Here is a 7,083-nt window from a genome sequence, read left to right as displayed (position 1 = left end):
AGCTGATTCCATTTCTGAAAAAAACCCACCAAAAACCAACAACAAAAACAGTTCACCAGAGAGAAAGATTTCTCTAAAGAGTCTGTTGTTTTTCAGAAAAGTGAAAATGTGTGCTAACAATTCTGGACCACTGACAAAAGCAAAATCAACACACACAGCCTTCGTTTTACAGCCAAGTTCATATGAATAAATAGAGATGCAGCAAGCTGTTTACAGGGAGACAAGCTCTACTCTACATGCCCTTCCAAGCAGGCATACTTAGGCTGTTGTTTGCCTTACATGGCTGGTTAATGAAACCGTCAAATAGTTCCAGAGCTCAACGGACATTTCCAATCCCTCCATCAGCAGCGCTGGCTGTGCTGGCCAAGAGCTTAGAACCAAACACTGTTGTGTAAGATAGCTGTTGCAGTGGTCTGGGGGCACTTGGGAGGAGTTTGGTGCTTTGAAGAACCTGTGATTTCAGGGGCAGTTCATGCACGGAAAAGCCCCATCCTCACAAAAGGTAGGCAGAACACACTCTCTACACTGCCACAGGTGTAGCATGAGCAAACTGTGCTTGGATAGATCCCCTTGAAATCAATGAAGCTGCAGCCAGTGCATCTATCCACAGCTCTTTTCCAAGATCAGGACCTAACTCTGCACTGGGGCGAGTGTGTGGGTTTTTCTCCCCATGCCTTAAACACTGCAGAAACAGAGAATTGTCAAGAGAGGCATGAAGATGGAAGGGACATAGATACAGCTGTCAAGAACACTTACACATATTTTTCTGAGACTTCAGATTGAGGGTTTTTTTTCTGTGACCAGGCAGGTTGAGGAATGAATAACCACATGCACAAAAAGGGAAAAAAAAATAAAATAAACAACAGCACATTTAAGTGCATTTTTTTTCTTGGAGATTTATTTTGTTTTAATAAATCTGACACCAGTCAGGGAGAGAGAAGAGAGTTGCAAGCCCAAAAGGAAAGCAGAGCACGCTGAGGGTGCTTCAGATTCTTGCTCTCTTGAAGATGTTTTGTCGGGATGTTTTTGAGCTCTCTCCCTAGACTCAGGAGTTGAATTCCCTCCCCACCCCCCCTTTTTTTATTGGGTTTTTTTTTGTTTGGTTTTTTTTTTTAAAAAGCGAGCTTACTCGCCCGGTGTGATTTCCAAGCTTTCACAGCTCTAATAAATAAGGAGCACCTGTAAAACAGTAGCTTGACTTAAGTGAAACTGTACAAAGGAAAATATAGAAATACAGTATATACATAGTGCTCATAGTGCACCATCACTACAAGGCTCTGGTTCAGCTGATTCTGCTGCCCTGCTCCCAACACCACTCACACAGACACTGCTCCTGCAAACTCACTTCCCCGCAGCAGCCTTATAGAAAAGGTGTACTCTGAACACTCAAGAGTGAACAATTGCTTTATTCGAGTTAGTAAACAGTTACACTGAATCACAAGGTGATCTGAAATATTTTTTTAGGTTTTTTTCTCTCTTTTTGATTTTTGTGGGGTTTTTATGGGTTTCTTTTTTTTTTTTTTAGTTTTTTTTTTTGGCTTTTTTTTTTTTTTTTTTTTTTTTTTTTTTTTTTTTTTTTTTTTTTTTTTTTTTTTTTTTTATTTGTTAGAATGGGATACTCCACGACTCTCTTACCAATTCAGTGCCAGTATAACATGCTCTAGTGTACTTTTGGACTCTTGGCTACAACTGTACAAGTGCACACAAGTAAATTCTACCCTGTTATCCTCCACCCACTGATTGAGGATCAAATTGCACATTTCTCTTAACCATGACAGGAGAAAGCAAACAGTGAAACAGAATCATGGGGGATCTTTCTCACTTTACCCTTGTTTTCATTGGTTTGTCCATACCATTCTAATTATCATGAAAGGGCTATGCATATGGAGAGATTGTCTCACTGCCTTCCTGGATCACTGAAAACCATCAGGGTTGAAATTTCATCCAAGTCTTTCGTGACGCCCAGCAAATATTCCCCTCAGATTATTTTACACCTTGAGGGAATTTTGGTCTTTAGTTCAACACTCTTGCTCTGTTCCCAAATGGGGCGCTATTTAGGGGAATTTAAAGAGAAAGCTGAGAAGAATAAACATTTACTGAGTTCTCTTGGCATTCAGTCTCTGAAAAACCACAGTATAAACTATTCATGCTGCTTCTTACATCTGTCAAATCAAAAATTAAAAGCCATAAAAGTGTAACACTGAAAATATGGCATTAGAAAGGATAAAGGTGGCCTTTGTAAAAATAACAAGGAAAGCATATTAGCCAATAAAATATTCTAACTCTTCATTTAAAAGTGCATCATGGGTAGGACAGAGATGACTCTGAAGTGTTGCTACTCCAGTATTACCCCTTTCCCCCATCAAAACTTGAATAGGTCCAAAACCATACAATGCAAATCACGATTCTTAGTGTAGCAGCAAAACCACAGCAGTTTTTCAAAGGAAAAAAAAAAAAAAAAAAAAGAAAAAAATCCATATCATTGTCCAGTCTCAAATGTCTGAACTTCGAAGTCAGTGAGGGAAAAGTACCTATGTTGGTCCGTGTGGTTTTTGAAACCCGGGTGAAAAATCCCCCCCAGCAAGACACCAAGAGGAAAAAGCGTTCCAAGAGGAGAAGAGGGGATGGTCGCAGGAATGCTGAGCACACTGTGTGGGTCCATGATGTGCTGTCTTCTGGGTCAAAGGCACCCGTGGGACCGAGGCTTCCTCCTCGGGGCTTCATGACAGGAAGCTGCTTTCTTTGCTGGACTTTTAGCCAGAGGGGGTGGTGAGCGGACCAGCTGGTGTCATTCGGTGGAGTGACGTGGTTTGCTCTGCTCCCTTTCTCCATGCAAGGTACCCTGTCAGCAAGCGCTCCTGCAAAGCAGACAAGCAGAGGAGGTCAGGGCAAGCGGCAGGAGACTCGTTGCAGGCAGGCTGGGCACTGCCTGAGCTCACATCCCACAAAGCCTCACACCGGACAGACAGCCAGGCTGAGGAAGAAGCTTTACAGAGCTGCGATGTACTGCTCTCTTCACAGCACAGACGGGAAACTGGAGTCAGAGAAGGGGAAGAAATTGAATAAGGATCCCACAGCACCTGGGATGGTGATAGGACAGGGGATGTGCCAAGGCTCCCCAGACACCCCACTTGCCTGGGCTGGTGTGTGGCTCCACAGGGCTGACTGGTCTCATGAGGAAACTGAGACAGTACCCAGAGACAGCTCCATTGTGATGTAAATACTTATCTCCCACTAACAGAATTAAATCTGTAGGTACTATCTATGCTGTGCATGCAAACTGAAGATGCCTCTCTCAGCCTTTCCCCAAATCTATAGTCCTATAAAGGAGAGGCATATGCTCAGCACAGCAAAGCAAGCTGCTATGAGTGAGGTAGGCTGTATTATCCCACAACCTCCTCAGTCTTCCGTTGGGATGATCTGCAACTTCTACCACCACCATAACAGCTACAGCACCAGGAAGTCACAACCAGCAGAGCATGGTGACTAGCACTGCCTAGCATGATAAACAGAATTGCCAAGATCTGGTATTTTCAGTGTTGAACATGCATATTTCCATGGACCACATATGAGATGACAACAAAACCCTCCAGATCCTGCTAGAGCAGATTACAGGATTAAGGAGAGGATTTAACCTTCCAGTTGTTCCCTTTTCGTATCCTGGTCCTCATTTCCAGGTCCATTTCTCTCCTGTTATTTGACATGGGGTTCTAACTGCTTCTGTTTTCTTTTCTCAATTTTTTTTTTTAGGGCACAAAATAGATTAATTCCATAGGACCAATTCAGACAAACCCCTTCTGAAACCCACCAGTTCTCTGATTGGGTGAACAATGATGTAGTAAACACAGCTTTAATGATGTGAGGCCTTCAGAAAGCTGCAAGATACCTCCCCTAAAATAAGGTGAGCTTTGCCAGTGGTGAAGGCCAGGGTCAAGACAGTCTTTGGAATCATGTTCTTGAAAACCCAAACCACGTCATCAATTTAATGCAACTAACGACACCCAGGTGGTTATAAGCTCCTGATGCCTGGGAGCTACTGGGAGTTACACCATTGCCTTGTGTGCTTCTGCTTCCCTTGCCAGTTGACCCTGTAGACTACCTGGCAGGGACTGTTATTTCTCCCTACACAGTGAGTTTTGGACTCTGCCTCCTTGGATGGGATCTGCTGTCCCCTATAGATTTAGACTGAAACTCTGAAGTACTTATCGGCCTTAATTTTGGTGCTGGGGCACATTTTTCTCCCTAGTCTGCTCCACAATCTCCCCTTCACACCGGTTCCTCTGCAATCCCTCTCAACACTGTGCTTGTATCCCATTGCCAAACCTCCACCCTTCTCAAAGCAGAGACTGGAAGGCACACTGAACATGTTGACCAGCAAAAACTGCCGGGGCACGCAGACCACTACGTCTAGGTTAAGGAGTAACATTTGCACTTACAGGCAATGTGCCCAGTAAGATGAGCCTCTTTGTGTGTACAGAGAGGTGTGAACAAGAACTAGACTGAGAACTGGGATGTATCCACCTACTAAGTACTCCCCATAAAGTACACAACTGCTTTCTGTCACTTCTTTGGCTTGAAATCTTACTGTAATAAGCAAAGCAGAAATAAAACCTGTAATGTCTGTATGAAGCCTCACTTTGCACTTCAGGTATTTTGCCTGCTCCTCTCTTTCCATACATTGACAGAAACAAATGTCCACCCCTCACTAACCAGTCTCAAATGGCATGGCATAGCACAAACCAGTAAGTGATTTGGGAGGGAGAGCATAAAGGAGTTCAGTAGTTCTTGATGCTTTCTGCCCGGAGCAGTCACCTATTTGTGTAAGTTGTCTGTTTTCCCCTACTGTAGATAGACTCACTGTAACAGCAGTGTGCAGACTGGTGAGAAGAACCTTCCCTGTTGACTGGCTCATATGGCAGTAATTGCATTTGATGAATGCATCTTTGTAGCGATCAAGTGACAGAATAAAAATCCATATCAGACATAGCATGCAAAGTTCTATAAAGAAATGAGAATGCACTAGTTATCACTGCTTCAGAGTTTGATGCCAACACTAGTGTGGATGACCAGCACAATTAAGGCAGCTATTTATATCTCTCAAAAAAACCTAAATTATTTTTTAGGAGAGCAACATGTGCACTTCACCCCAGCTGAACCTGCCTTCAACACACATCAAATATTGCTGATCAGACAGAAAAACTGCATCAGCCACAAAAGAAGAATTTTCATCAGGTTGAAGCCAAGGAGTTGAGCTTATGTGAGTTGTGCTGAGGTGAGCATACTGGGTTTTTCTTGCTTTCCAAAACCAAGAAGGGCTGGGCTGATCCTGGGTAGAAAGCCCACAGAGAAGTCAGAGGGAGGCTGTAGCTCCAACCCATGAGGCAGCATGAAAAAGATGACAGAGACAGTAAGCAGGAGGGCTCATTTATGGCCTACTGTTAGTGCAGGGGAGAAAGAGAATAACTCAACTGAATGATGGCCCAGCTCAAGGTAACTTGAAGGTTCATCTATGAGGGCTCAGATAGTGATGCAGTGCTTCCCTGAGATAGCTGAGAACCGCACTGGTGCTCTCAGTGGCTGAGCAATCAGCAGCTGTGACACAGGCTGCACCCACACAGAGCTTCCTCTTTTCTTGATGCCCTGACACATGAGGATTTAAATCCTTGCTCAGAGCAACATAGAATTAGAGCATGGCAGGTCAGTTTGGCAGCTAAGGCAAAGCCTCCCCACAAGCGTCCCTGCTCCCGTTCTGCAGCCAGCTCTTTCCAGGTGCTGCTGCAGACCTGCAGCCCTTTGTCCTGTGCACCCCTGGGACTGCTGTGGTGGGAAGCCTGGCCCTGCTTGGTACAGCCAAGTGCTAGAAGTGCTCCTTGCTTCACTCACCCTCCATGCAGAGGAGCTGGGGGGCTCAGCTGCAGGGGAATGTCCTTCTTCTGCTCCCTCACACCCAAGTGCTGATCCCTGTGTGTCTGCTCCTGACACTGCCCCAGGTGCCAAGCATTGCAGCATGCTCCTGCTGGCAGTGATGGCCACCAGAAATAGCTGCTTTTACATAGTGTCCTCCCCAGTCATGTCCTGCCCCTCAGGGGGGCCAAGTCATTGACATGGCTTTGGACACATGCACGCACCCACACACGCAGACAGAGTTTTTTCCACGCTTGGTTCTCCCTCATTCTACGCTCCATTGAATATTTCTGTCTCCAGATTCGCATCTTATTGTTCAGGAAAAATTAGAGACTGGGTGGGAAAGGCTGAGGCAACTGTTGATGTGGACTGGCATGGCAGTTTCCATAATTTAGCACAGCACTTAATTCACCCGGACAATGAATGCTGAAGTGCTAAAAGAGGCCTAGTTCATCTGGGACATGCATGGCTCTAGAGTAAAGGCACTGCAATTATTTTCTCAGGGAAACTGCACTGAAGATAAACCACAAGAGTGCAGCTAAAGTCAGCATGGGAGCAAGCTCAGCCCTGGAAACACTCTGGGATCATCTGTTACTAGTAACAGTTCTCAACATATTTTATTTATTTTTTAGTAACTCTTAAAGCAGTTCAAGCTTCTTCATTAAAACCTTCCCCTTTGAATACTGTGATTTATCTTTCCATGAGCTGACTGAAGGGATGCCACATTGCAAAAATCAGGGGAGACCTTCAGTATGAATGGGAAAAGAAGCAGAGTCCTTATGTACCAACTCTTGATTTCAAAGATGGTGATTTCTTTTTGCTCTGAACTTGTATGCTAAGAATCCTCAACTTTGGGCCAGCCATTACACTCAGGCTCTCCCATCTACTGAAACATGAGATGTAAACTGAGCACACATTGTGACTTTAGGAGATGCACTGGGGAAAAGCCCTGGGATTTGCCATCCTTTTATGCCTAGGTAGAAGAAGTAGTAAGGACACCCCCAGCTCTATGACTGAATCATTGCAGGGATCCACCATATCTGCAATCACATACAGTTGCCTTGTAGTCAGGGAAGGACCTTGAGGGAGAAAGATGAACTGGAAAGCAAAAGGTCTGTTGTACGCCAACTCCTGCTTTACTGCATCAGTTCCTAGAAAAGCTTTTGGGGAAATTTCACC

At 44.6% G+C, this 7,083-nt stretch overlaps 1 protein-coding gene across 3 annotated transcripts in view; it reads right to left on the bottom strand.

The window, feature by feature from the left end:
• Window positions 1–1,574: 1,574 nt before the first annotated feature.
• The window catches only part of SOBP (sine oculis binding protein homolog), a 117,064-nt gene continuing 111,555 nt past the window's right edge, over window positions 1,575–7,083 (bottom strand). For all 3 annotated transcript variants that reach the window (XM_027895397.1, XM_027895387.1, XM_027895405.1), the window contains one exon: window positions 1,575–2,858. The gene's annotated coding sequence lies outside the window, so the exon portion shown is untranslated. The remainder of the gene's footprint in view (window positions 2,859–7,083) is intronic.

Source organism: Empidonax traillii, unplaced genomic scaffold (genome assembly GCF_003031625.1).
Source record: "Empidonax traillii isolate 1590-97213 ecotype Southwest subspecies unplaced genomic scaffold, ASM303162v1 scaffold16:size2589160, whole genome shotgun sequence".
NCBI lineage: Eukaryota > Metazoa > Chordata > Aves > Passeriformes > Tyrannidae > Empidonax > Empidonax traillii.
This window is presented reverse-complemented; position numbering and strand designations above follow the sequence as displayed.